This window comes from Nilaparvata lugens, chromosome 6 (genome assembly GCF_014356525.2).
Source record: "Nilaparvata lugens isolate BPH chromosome 6, ASM1435652v1, whole genome shotgun sequence".
Taxonomy (NCBI): Eukaryota; Metazoa; Arthropoda; class Insecta; order Hemiptera; family Delphacidae; genus Nilaparvata; species Nilaparvata lugens.
In genome coordinates this window covers 46,328,843-46,342,157 of record NC_052509.1, presented here as the reverse complement: position 1 = coordinate 46,342,157, position 13,315 = coordinate 46,328,843, and the positions used below count along the sequence as shown (strand labels likewise).

General features: G+C 35.6%; 2 protein-coding genes across 2 annotated transcripts in view; one reads left to right on the top strand and one right to left on the bottom strand.

The window, feature by feature from the left end:
* The window catches only part of LOC111048495, a 49,454-nt gene extending 42,669 nt beyond the window's left edge, over positions 1–6,785 (bottom strand). The window contains exon 1 of the mRNA XM_039430923.1: positions 6,524–6,785. The gene's annotated coding sequence lies outside the window, so the exon portion shown is untranslated. The remainder of the gene's footprint in view (positions 1–6,523) is intronic.
* The window catches only part of LOC111048490 (E3 ubiquitin-protein ligase MYCBP2), a 287,490-nt gene that overhangs the window by 107,805 nt on the left and 166,370 nt on the right, over positions 1–13,315 (top strand).

The window sequence follows — 13,315 nt, the reverse complement described above, 5'->3', positions numbered from 1 at the left end:
TCCGTATATATAGTTTTTGCTACACCATCTAATTCGCTTATCACTTATTATTCTAAACAGTTTTGAATCATGTGTCATTATTGATTCTTCCTTATGGTCTCAAAACGTCAGACAAGTTTGATATCACTTGATTTATGGGAATTATACAGTAGTTAATTTTATTCGTTTCAACGCTAGTATTTCGTTATTTATCATTGAGTCAGATTCTTTCAACTTGGATCAGTAGGAATTCTCATAAAAATTTCAGTTTGTTTTCAACAGTTTTTGAAATTAAAGCTGGAATTTCATCATAATCCAATAAATACTCTTCATTAATTTAGACCAAGAAGGACTGAACTTTGAGAAGTTGAAACTAGTCTATGATACCAACCATGCGAGAAACTATGTCATCACAAACACTCTTCGCGCATTGAAGCTTACTTTAGAGGAAAATTATGACCTTCACGAAATTTATTTTCGACAAATGGTTCTATGAAAGTAAAATATCGCACTAATGGACCGTCTGTCCCAGTTTTACTATGAACACCATATTCTCTTCTCTTCTCTCCTATGTCATTGCTCTCTGCAGTTTTTCTCTTCAACTCTTCCATAATTCTCACCCTCCTTATCCTTTCGCCCTGGTCCTAGCGAGACATAAGATGTGGTGCAGACATGTTCCATATAGTTGCTGGGAGCTCGAACTCGGACCAAGCTCCACCCTTGAATATCAGCAGCTGCTGTTTGTCATATCCATTTAATTTATATCGCCCGACCAGGGGAGCCAAAATCTTGCTTCATGCACACGTTCCACAAACATACACCAAACACCAGCACTGTCACTGTCCGCTTGAGAAGCATGCAAACAACAATATGCGATGCTGGCCAAATTAATTTCATCAATAATTTCCAGACAATGCACTGCTATATAGTTTGTTTGTTCTCGAATAATAATTGACTGGAAGTCTATTTGTAAAAATATTGTATCATTTTTTATTACCGATTGCATTGAAGTTTGGTAAATCATTGATACGTTACTAACAGAATTCGTATAAAGTTTCACAATAATAATTATGAATGTAGGTTGATGATTAATCAATGGAATGTGATTCAAGATAATGAAGTAATGAGGATGATACTCTCATTTTCTATCTTTAGTTGAAACTGAAAAGCTCTCAATTCTTAATACTTTCACAATCGAGTATCACAGTATAAACAGAGCTATTTAAAGTAATGTAGAGCTATTCAATGTATAAGTAGAGCTTTTCAAAGTATAAGCAAAACTATTCACAGTTTAAACAGATAATGAGCAGAGCTATTTTATTATTAATGGCGTATTTATTGATGGCTATAGATATTTCTCACAAATAGGATAATGAGTTGAGTACGGCGAAGAAGAATTTATTATGAAATTTATATTATAATGAAGAATTTTATCATCATGTAATCTTCTCCAATAAAAGCTATTTCTATTTTCTTCAGGTTATTATAGGTTTTTCAATGATTACTTGACATTCTATTACCAGGCAATAGTTTTCTTCCGACTAATATTATTGCTATTGCAATGAATTGCTTGAAAATAATTCACTGAGCAATGTATTTATTCAAAATACTGTACTTAGCTTCTATTCCCATAACATCTTTAAAACGCTGAGCCGAAACCACGGTAACCTATTAAATAAAGATACTTTTTCTAGTTTCACCTTCTATTCCAATGTTCTTTGCTGGACCATTTTTGATCCATCTCCATTCAAGAGAGAAACCAAATCGTAATTATTGTTTAAAACATTAAAGCTTTGTTTTCAGAATACGGACTCATTTAGTTGAAAGCCTTTTCAAAATTACTGTAGTATCAGTTTTCTTTTCAGCGATGAAGCGCGTATTTCTCCCGTGTACTGACATGGCCTTGTGTGCTCTGCTTTTATGTACATTAGCCAGTTATCTCAGTTTCAATACAGGCCTTCTATCCACGTTTTTAATGCAGTATCTAATCTATAAGAAGCCATTCCTCTTTCACATCTCTTTTTTCCTCTTTATCTCTTCATTGCGCCATCACCTACATTATTTATTTACTCTGGAGAATTTAGAATGAGTTCTGGATAGTTTACATGGAGACTATTTTGGATCAGTTCCAGCTGTTTGAGCATTCATCAGACGTGAGGTCTATTCCTCTCGGGAGCCGACGACTGTATTGGAATTGAGCCGTTCATCTCTGCAGCCTATCTCTTTGGAACAACTCTTTTCGAACTGCTGCTGTAAATTCAGTTGCACACTTATTTCGCTCTTCGCAAATTACTTGCTGAAGTTCATGAGTTGCACAGCACAGCGCAGCTCCGGTCTAACTTGAATGAATGCTGCTGATCCTAGGATTTAGAGCCCTTGAATGCCAACAACTCCCGATTCTTCTCATTTAGAGCTGGCTTAGCCAGATAACGAATAGTTTCTTCTTCCGTATCCACTCGGAATCCGTCCCAGAAGAAATTGCATCTATAATTTAATTTATGTGTTGAAATCTTTCGAAAATTTACTACTAGCTAGATGAGACGAAATCTGTAAAGTTTATTCATGTACACTGAATCTGAATTCATGGATTTCAGTACAACTCCAATCTTCTATTGGAAAATGCAGTAACTGGAAAGCATTTATGATACTAGCTGGAACCTTCAAGTATGATACTTTTAATGCAACCAAATCTAGGTCTTCGATTTTGACGAGTTTATCTATTAACAAATGAACAAGTCTGATGAATAAATAAATATTGTACGTAATATCACATCAGATATCAGAAAACAGATTCTATGATTTGTGTACTTCAGAAGTATGGAGCTATCATTGAAATAATAAATATAATAGCCTAATTGATAGAGGAGCCAGAGTGATGAGAAAATAATAGCACCTAAGCCAGAGTGATAATAAAATGCATTCAGCTTCTATCTTCGATTTCTTGGCGTGATTTGACTTGAACTGAAATTTGTTGAACGAGATTGCTCTAGTCCATATATTCACATTGAGAGAATGAATGAATTTCTTCTGGAAAGGTATCGTTTACAACTCGCTCTCTTAGCTGCTAAGTTGAAAAAGTGGGGTAATCAACAACTGGAGAACTAGGAGTGACGAAGGGCGGAGGGATGCTCTGCACATGGTTTTTGTGCCGTTCTACAAAACCTGCATCCCTTGATGAAAGGATTAACGTCTGCTTGTAAAGAAGAAGTGCTTTTGCTTTTGACCTTTGCCACCTGCTCCTTGTTTTCCATCTCACTCTTTTCATACTCTTTTCTCTTTCAGTTCGACGTCTCTCTCAATCCTGTCGAAGCTAAGCAAGTTGCGATTGATACTTTATCTCCTCTTTCACTCTTTGGGCCTAGCTTCTGCAACGTTCCTCACCGCCAGACATTTTTCCCACGAACTTTGAAAGCTTTTTCTATTTTTCTTTCTCTATTTCTGCAATCTTAACACAATCACGTGCTCCCGGCATGTCGGTATTGATGTTCATTTCTGGCAAATCTCCAGTTCCAGCCACAACTTTGAGGTGAAGCCAACACTCCAGCAAACTAGAACTATACTATTACAAAGTCTTATCACTCCATAGTTCTATAGTATTAATACTCTTTATAGTAAAGAATAGGTACTAGGTACTCTATCCTGCTATGGTATTCTATGTACTCTAACCAGTCACTCCTCAAATAAGATTTTCTTGAGTTTACAATAAAAATAAAGCTGAAGTGAACAAGTAGTTTGATTTTTCTAATTATTAAAAAAAACTCAATTTATATGATGAACAATAAAATTGAGGTCTCAAATACGATTTGATATATCCTACCAAGGTGATATTCATGAACTTATTGAAGTATTTCTGGAACTTATTAAATGGTTTGATCATGATTTTAATGCTCATTGAATTGTTTGGTTTCCAATAATGTAACAGATAAAACACACTTGATTATTAGAAACTATTCTGCTGAGTCTTGGAAGAGTATTTTTCAAAGTGACAAACATTAATAGCTAAAACTAAAAGTAATATTCACAAAACAAACCCAAATCTTATTTTAGCTCCTCAAGCAATCCACTTATATTGAACACAAAAAGCATTTTATCACTGGATCTGATAACAGAGAATTAATAACTGGGATGATATAAACTTGTTTTGACAGGTGAACAGGTAGTAGATATCAAACTACTTGGAATAAATTCCAAACTTAATAACAAAATCAAAGATCGTGTTTCGTTGGAGCATAATTGGAGCGTGAATAGAAAGAGCCAGATAAACAGAGTCATTGCACCGAAAGTGATAAGCAGGGAGCAGACAGAGTCTTATCAGGTTGCCATGATAGGCGCGAGTGGTGCCTGAAAAAAGTAATAAAAAATGAATGGCGTCGTTGAAGTGTGATAACGCGGGGATTAGTGGAGTGTCAGTGAACTGAGGCACAACCAAATCTCGTTCAAAATTGAGGGGTGACATCGTTGAAGGCTACCAAACGCCAGCGCCCCCAAATACAGCTGTTTGTTGACGTTTTTCAATTAATTGGGTGTGAATTACAATCAACGAGTCTGATATGAATGCGAACGGAATATTGATTGTTTGGGGAGGGGGGAAGGGAGTGTCACAGCCATCGATTATTCATAGTTCGTTAATTATTTGTTTATGGTTGACTGAAATCAATTTTTAATTTGTTTGTGTATGTTAGTGAAGTGGATGGTGACGCACATTTTGTGTCCTACATTCACTTTGATCGACTGTTATTAAAACGTTACATCTTATTCAATTTTTTCTTGTAGTTTGTATTCTGTCTTCAAGTCGAGTGAATTGAAGTCAAACTGTGAATAACTAATTCCAATGCTTCTCTCGTAATATATTTGATCGATTCACCCTATTTTTTATTTTATTGGGTTAAGTTGGATATAGCTGGAAACTGAATGATAAAATGAAAAAATTATCATTCATGGCATTCATTGACGTGTTTATAAGTCAAGACACTGTGTGGTCCAATTTTGGAGCTATAACGTTCTTATTATTTTTCTCGAAATGATAAATGAAATGACATCAAACACTCAGGCTACTCTAATTTCAGAAATATGCATCATATTAATCTCATATTGATACATAGAATTCGAAATTCCAGATTAATCATTATTTCAGTGATTATTGAGGTTGTAGGTCCTATTGATGATAAAAGACATTTATTATCTTTTTAAAATGTGTTTTAAAATCTAACCCAATTAATACATATTTTTTATTCACTGCATATTCCGTAGTCCTCACTAGATTGAATCATCTAGATTTATCAAATTAATGACATCTTGAAAAGAAAAAAAACTCAAGCGCCAGAGTTCAAAACACCTTTTCAGTTCTCAAAATGTTATAAGTCCCCAATTGCTTCTTTCGTACACACCGATATGATTGACAATTGACTGACAATTACAATTACAAAGACAATGATAATGACATTAATTACAATTACCAAACTTGAAACTGAATTAATAAGCTCAATAAGTCAGAATATGTTATGATTCATGTTCAATGATTGAGTGAGTCAATCATCAAACGAACTATTCTTTAAATGATTGTTTCGATAAACGCTTATCAAGAGAATGTCAACGATTAACGTAAATAAAAAATATTCAATTTAAGATTGCCCTATTATTTTTGCCCATTATTGAAATGCTATCACCTTTCTGTAATGTCTTGCAGTCCTGTTGCCTACAATAGACAGAACATGATGACAAGCTCTTATTAACAGTATAATTTATTGGAATGTGAATCAAACATTCCTATTACTCACTCATATTTAAATATTTTTTTAATGAATAAATTAATCTCAAATTACAATCTGGATTTTGATTGTAATCTAAGGCTGGCCACTAACGGTAGGACATGCATGTACATGCACGTTTCATGAACACACACGATCATAATGTATGTTTGATCATCAGCGAGAGGCTTCTAACATAAAATAAACAATCAATAACAATAAATAAACCACTGGAGAATTAAAAATTATATATTGATAGAAAAATAATTCTACCTAAAAGAGAACAGCGAAGAAAAAATAAACAACAAAAAAATTTGAGATACAAAAAACGAACCACAAAAATTTTGCTAGAAGCTTTCACTGTGATGACACAACAACAACAATACAATGTATGCCATGTATCATGCATGTCCTACCGTTACTGGCCAGCCTAACATGAGCAACTTAGTAACTAATTGTAACAAAAACATTTCCTAAAATATTATTTCTCAAAAAATAAGTAACAGAAGTTTCCACAATTCGCTAGTTTCTTCTGTGTATTTCACTTCACAAAAGAAATAAGAGTTTTTGAAGAATTTCTGTTTTGATATCAGTCATCCCAAGTTCTACTCTAAAACATAATACCTTCTCAAAAGTAGGGTTGTATAATTAATTAATTATCATGAAACTCATGAGTTAGTCGAAAACTACTATTAATTGTGGTTAAAGAGAAGAGGGTTAGTGGCAAACGCAGTTCATTCAATCAGACTTTATTCCATTAAAATTCATGTTTTTCATTGTTGATACTCCCAACTCACCTTCCTTCGTATTCCATTTTATTTGTCATTACCAAAAAGTAAATGAGAATCGTATGGTACAAAATTCCTGAGCTATCACATAATCTGATGTATTTTATATCACTGTCACAGCACTACTTGTTATCACTAACGACTTATCACGCTCGTACTGAAAGAAGCAAAGGAACTACTTTCAAGACCATGCGTATTCAATCGCTTCCCGCGTTAAACTGAATCTGAACCGAAAACAGCGGCTCGTCTCAGCTATTGAAAAAGCACGCGGCGTCTGAGCCGCCTTTTCCAATCCACTAAAAACAGCACACTCCCGAGAGAACCGCGCAAGCGCAAACACTGCAATTGCCAATATACTTGTACTGAGTAATTAATTTGCGTTATCACGAGTGTTTATCTTACCAAGCACTTGACGTGAAGCTTGAAAGACCTGAGCTGTGTTTGCATTACTCTTGTGTTTGTGTGATTGAACGTTGAATGTGTTGCTTGACTTGCATTGACATTGACGTAATATTTAAACTCTGTTCAAGTTTAGCAAACACACGTGGGATATTTCCTAACAATAAGAGAAGGGATTTGTGTTAATTTTATAAGACGGAAAATATATTAATTAGTGAATACAATAATTCAAAAATGTGACGTAGGAAAGGGCAGAATGTTGTCCAAAAGTATGAAAGAATCTTATTTTGACACTCTCAAACTTTTGTCATTAACTCTTCATTATGTCATTCTCAAAAAGTTAGTGTTTTTAATGATTTGAATACCTTATCCAATACATTTAATTTGTTAATACCGTAGATGTATCAATCAGGTGGGAATTACTAATTTATAATTGATATTAAATCAGGGATGCCCACTGGTGGCTTGAAGGGGGGGGGGGCTAAGAATAAAATCTTGGGGGGTGGGTCCCAAAAATGGTCAGCAGTTTTTAGAATAACTACTGACAGAATGGTTTGGATTTTTCAATCCAAGGTGGAGGGTGCACCCTTTAGTGCACCATAATACAAGTATTCAATTGAATACTCTTATACTTATTCAAGTATACTAGTAGTTCTGTGAACAGTAGACCTCGCGCTCAGTAAGCTACATTGACCTGTTGTTATGTTTTTTCAAACATTGATAAATAATTTATTAATTTAAAATGTCTAGAAAAAATCCTAAATAAATATAGAGCTTTCTGTCCTATCGTACCGTGACGTGTCGTCCCGGAATGTGAGTTTGAGCGCTGTTATCAGGTCTGGCTGCAACTGTCTACAACGTTGATGGAAAGATACAATTTTCAAGATGTTCGATGTTTTTGAACGGGTAGTATTATAGTCAACTGTCTACTAACGTTGATGGAAAGATAAATTTTCAAGATGTTCGATGTTTTTGAACGGGTAGTATTATAGTCCACTAGACAGCTGATTTATGATGAATAATTCTATAGTCTGATTTTTACGGTAATATTGGGGTATGAAGGAGGCTCCTTTTTCCTTTTATATTATCCTTGAAATGCAGAATTTCCAAAAACCTTGTATATACGTCGACGCGCAATTAAAAGGAACATACCTGTCAAATTTCATGAAAATCTACCGCGTTTCGCCGTAAATGCGCAACATAAAAACATATAGACATACAAACATATAAACATTTAAACATGAGAAATGCCAAACCGTCGACTTGAATCTTAGACCTCACTTCGCTCGGTCAATTAAATTGTTAAAGCGCGTTTTGTTTCAAGAGTATTTCATTGTATTTCACAGCCCAGATTTACTCAGTATTTTACAACTTGAACTCGATTCATCATGGATACCTGATGTATTGAATATTAGTTTTGTACATTGAGAGGTCAAACATATCCAGAATAATTCAAATAATCATCGTACTGTTATCTCTTCATTTTCATTTTGGACATTCCAGTAGGCCGGCCATTCCTGAGGGTTTGACCAATAGACCCCTCTTGATGTAGATTAGCATCTTCCAAAACACGACAATCATTTTCAACCTAAAATTCTCGATGAAAACTTGAAATTGAATTTCTCCATTCCACAGCTTTTTTCTATATTACTGTATTTTATTCAATGAATAGTGAACACGTCGATCAAACTTCCTCGCAGATGTAGCTACAGTTGAAGTAATTTTGGGACTCGGAACTGTATTTGGGTTTGAATTCTGATAGAACCTGCTGCTTGCACGTTTGTCTACTTCAAAACTCACACAGTGTTGATCGTTTGGAAATATTTAAACTGCAGAGCAAATTCCAAGATCACTCTACAGACCCTTCATCAAAAATGTGTGCTTGCATTAAATATGAAAAAGCATTGTGAGATGGAGAAAAGCTACCTGTGATAATACGTAGCGGAGGCAGGAGAGGCAAGCAATCTGCAGACAAGATAAGGACCAATGCCTGCTCGAAGGCAGGCGTCTACCCTGCTTAATAATTCAATTCAGATCGGGCATGCCACGTTTTAATCTTAATTCTCAGACGGTGTACGGAGATGAGTGTGAGAATGAAAGTGCTGAAAAGAGAAGGAGAAAGAGGAATGTGGAAAGAAGGGAAAGGGATTGAAAGAGGTGATGGAGAAGTAAAAGTAGCTGAGCTACAAAATGCTGATAAATAGAATTTGGAAACATTCTGGCTCCGTCTCCAGAACTAATTAAAAGTTAGGAATTTGTAACGCTATTGGAAAGAGTAATCCGTTGCCTTTTGTCAAGACCTATTCATCTTCTTCGATAACATTCATCTCTTCATCCAGAAGGAGCATGCTTCGCGAAAAAGCCGTAAGAAGCGTGTTATTAAGAAATGCTTGAAATATCTCCAGAATGATGTGTATACTGCAAGATTATTGAACATGAATTTCTGTGCTGTCCATTATACCTAGAACGTTATAAAGTCATCAAATAAGATTACTGTTGTATTCTTCACGACTGTATATCAGTGACGTTGTTGGAAAACTTGTTGACTGTTAAATAAAGTTCGCATATTTACATAAATTAGCCAAAAAATAAATTAATATAGAGCTTTCTGTCCTATCGTACCGTGACGTGTCGTCCCGGAATGTGAGTTTGAGCGCTGTTATCAGGTCTGGCTGCAACTGTCTACAACGTTGATGGAAAGATACAATTTTCAAGATGTTCGATGTTTTTGAACGGGTAGTATTATAGTCAACTGTCTACTAACGTTGATGGAAAGATAAATTTTCAAGATGTTCGATGTTTTTGAACGGGTAGTATTATAGTCCACTAGACAGCTGATTTATGATGAATAATTCTATAGTCTGATTTTTACGGTAATATTGGGGTATGAAGGAGGCTCCTTTTTCCTTTTATATTATCCTTGAAATGCAGAATTTCCAAAAACCTTGTATATACGTCGACGCGCAATTAAAAAGGAACATACCTGTCAAATTTCATGAAAATCTACCGCGTTTCGCCGTAAATGCGCAACATAAAAACATATAGACATACAAACATATAAACATTTAAACATGAGAAATGCCAAACCGTCGACTTGAATCTTAGACCTCACTTCGCTCGGTCAATTAAATTGTTAAAGCGCGTTTTGTTTCAAGAGTATTTCATTGTATTTCACAGCCCAGATTTACTCAGTATTTTACAACTTGAACTCGATTCATCATGGATACCTGATGTATTGAATATTAGTTTTGTACATTGAGAGGTCAAACATATCCAGAATAATTCAAATAATCATCGTACTGTTATCTCTTCATTTTCATTTTGGACATTCCAGTAGGCCGGCCATTCCTGAGGGTTTGACCAATAGACCCCTCTTGATGTAGATTAGCATCTTCCAAAACACGACAATCATTTTCAACCTAAAATTCTCGATGAAAACTTGAAATTGAATTTCTCCATTCCACAGCTTTTTTCTATATTACTGTATTTTATTCAATGAATAGTGAACACGTCGATCAAACTTCCTCGCAGATGTAGCTACAGTTGAAGTAATTTTGGGACTCGGAACTGTATTTGGGTTTGAATTCTGATAGAACCTGCTGCTTGCACGTTTGTCTACTTCAAAACTCACACAGTGTTGATCGTTTGGAAATATTTAAACTGCAGAGCAAATTCCAAGATCACTCTACAGACCCTTCATCAAAAATGTGTGCTTGCATTAAATATGAAAAAGCATTGTGAGATGGAGAAAAGCTACCTGTGATAATACGTAGCGGAGGCAGGAGAGGCAAGCAATCTGCAGACAAGATAAGGACCAATGCCTGCTCGAAGGCAGGCGTCTACCCTGCTTAATAATTCAATTCAGATCGGGCATGCCACGTTTTAATCTTAATTCTCAGACGGTGTACGGAGATGAGTGTGAGAATGAAAGTGCTGAAAAGAGAAGGAGAAAGAGGAATGTGGAAAGAAGGGAAAGGGATTGAAAGAGGTGATGGAGAAGTAAAAGTAGCTGAGCTACAAAATGCTGATAAATAGAATTTGGAAACATTCTGGCTCCGTCTCCAGAACTAATTAAAAGTTAGGAATTTGTAACGCTATTGGAAAGAGTAATCCGTTGCCTTTTGTCAAGACCTATTCATCTTCTTCGATAACATTCATCTCTTCATCCAGAAGGAGCATGCTTCGCGAAAAAGCCGTAAGAAGCGTGTTATTAAGAAATGCTTGAAATATCTCCAGAATGATGTGTATACTGCAAGATTATTGAACATGAATTTCTGTGCTGTCCATTATACCTAGAACGTTATAAAGTCATCAAATAAGATTACTGTTGTATTCTTCACGACTGTATATCAGTGACGTTGTTGGAAAACTTGTTGACTGTTAAATAAAGTTCGCATATTTACATAAATTAGCCAAAAAAATAAATAAATATAGTCATTTATTCGAGAAATTTTTATTCGATATTGTTCTTTGACAGATATGCCAACGAATTTTGAGATCAGATGATAATTTTAAGCAATTTTGTGGGCAATTGAGTTGATTTGAACAATTATTGTTTAATTTGTTCGCTGATAATGGATCATGCATTAGTATTTTTCAATTATTGTAATGCATTTCCATAAATGTAATGATAGTCTGTAATTTGTATGATGCATATAGCCTTAGTAAATGGAAAATCGAAATGAGCTTCAAGGCTTTTGAGTGATGTAAGGGATGATGTTGGGAGATGAATGTACCTACTTCTTGATGTCTCTGAACCACCAAGAATATAATATATTTTTTATCAAATCACTCTCAGAGTGATGAAGCTGGCCTAAAGCAGCCACCAATTCAACCGAGGAACCGAAATCATCCCCTTAAGCGTATCTTAAATATTACAGATGAGATATGGCTCTGGTTACTGGGTGAAGAATTTCTACAGATTTGAATTGAAAATACATTGATTTTATCAAGAACATACACAGTTCTCGTTCTGAGTTATTAATTGATATCAGCTTGAAGTAAATAGTTGTATGGAGATGGTATTTCCGTGGACGTTTATTCCATGTCAATGTTGAAATGTTATTCAACTTCAGTTATCAAATTTCAATTATTACACTCATTCCAACCTTCCATCATTAGTGAACAATCAGTGCAAATCCGACTCCATCGCCATTACAATAACGAGTACAATAACAACGGTGCCTCCACGTTTATCGTCGGTTTTGAAGAGCAATTCGTCCACAAACTAATTACGCGGTCAAGATTCTCATTTGCACGGCGTGGTCGCGCAGCGATAATAATTTAGCGGAGGGAAAAGCGCTTTCCAGTGATGACGTCACTTAGGGGTCCTTTGACTTGCGCGATCCAATTTGGCGGCGAAACGGCCTTTCTGTGACTCGGTCTCGGCCGCTGACCGCCCGGTTGATTGCATGTGACCGGAGGCCTCACTATAGGGGTGGGATGCATTCTAGTGAGGCCTCACTACAAGGGTGAGGTGCATTCTAGTGAGGCCTTGACCACTATCATTGCAGTCGCCGTCATTAGCAACTTGTGCTCACCTTCCGCACCCGAGCAGATTGAAGTCATCCTGCGGTTAGCTGTGTTGCTTGGAGCGTTGGACAGCACCCTAGTCTGGGGTTAGTCTGCGATCTCCAATCCTCTCCCTTGTTCCATTGTCAAATTGGTCGAGGTACACTCATCACCGGCAATATTAAACTTGGATGCAGTGATTGTACCATTCAAGCTCGAGTTTTATTTTCACATACAAATAAATAGCAAACAAATTGCAGTAATTCATTGTGTATTCTAGGAATTAAGATTCAGTCTATTCAGTGAGTATGATCTGATGAGTCAGATTATACCTTGAAGCAGAGGTGGTTTAGGGCCGGTTTCTTGGAGACTTAATGGATTTAATGGACCATTAATATTATGTAATAGGTTAGTTTTTATGGTTAATCCTTTAAACATATAACTCCTAATTATTTTCAATTATTCAATTTTATTGAATTCTTCAAATCATAGTATTCCTATGATTCTAACCTATAATATTTTTATATTATAAATTCTGTGACAAACACTGAATTAAAATTTACAATAAAATACTCACTCAACAGGCGAATTGGAAAAGAAGATGGATGTTCAAGAGTGACCTATAAATTGAGAGATAGAAATTGCGGAGCTTTAAAAGCTTCTAATCAATATCTTTAAATTCTACTTGATAATTACAAGCCTGATAAGTTCGCTCCTGTAGCCTCCAGCTTGTGGCAGGTGAATGAGCTGGGTTCATAGCTCCGAATAGTTTTTTACAAATCTCTTCTGAACTGTACATAAATTGCATCCGGCAGAAAGGCTTTTCATCGTGGCAAAAAAGGGGAAGGGGGTAGAGCAGCACTCGATTTTACGAGAAGAGAGGTCTTTGAA